The sequence below is a fragment of the Halyomorpha halys genome, unplaced genomic scaffold, assembly GCF_000696795.3.
Source record: "Halyomorpha halys isolate HHAL.00 unplaced genomic scaffold, Hhal_1.1 Scaffold2816.1, whole genome shotgun sequence".
NCBI classification, from domain to species: domain Eukaryota; kingdom Metazoa; phylum Arthropoda; class Insecta; order Hemiptera; family Pentatomidae; genus Halyomorpha; species Halyomorpha halys.
Genome location: NW_027116560.1, coordinates 537 through 1,269, shown reverse-complemented (window position 1 = coordinate 1,269; position 733 = coordinate 537).

Sequence of the window (733 nt, the reverse complement as noted above, 5' to 3'; positions counted from 1 at the left end):
CGAGGATGCAAAAGCACTGAAAGCAGCGGTAGTCTGTCGGGTAAAAAGAAGTATTCTTAATCAGATTCAGGCAGATGAAGAGACCTCCTGGAAGGTCATCAAAGAAAGATTAAAGAAGGCATTCGGAGGAGGACGGTGGACCCCAGAGGAGGATATATTCAGAAAAACGAAAAAACCAAGACAGTCTAATGGTCAGTATGCCGCAAAACTCCTGGCACGGTATAACAGAATTCAAGACAAATTCAGCGAGATGTTGGAGACGATCCAAGTACAGGGTCGAATGCAATTCCTATCCACGGTACTGAAGATCCAGCTGGCAAAAGAACTGGGGTAGAAGGAAGGAATGCCGAGAGATCGCTCGTTTGTGGAATGTGCTCAAGATCTTATAGAGACAAGCACAAGGGAGGCGGAGGCCCGAATGGAAGTAGAAGAGCCGGGGTGGACCCGGATAGAATATCAAAGGCCGAGAAACAATCCTAACCCTTGGAGAAGGAGAGAGCACAGAGATGCTAGGAGAGAGAGAAATATTAGCCAGGAAAATAGAGCGTCCCAGGCGAGACCCAGAAACAATGGTCGGCGGGAGGGCCGCAAGTGTCATGGTTGCGGGAAGTTTGGGTATCTAGTGGCGCATTGTCCGCGCACGAAATGTTTTGAATGTGGGGCAGAGGGACATATAGCCCGACGGTGTCCCTACATGTATCGCCGGAAAGAGCAGAATCAGCCTGAACCCATG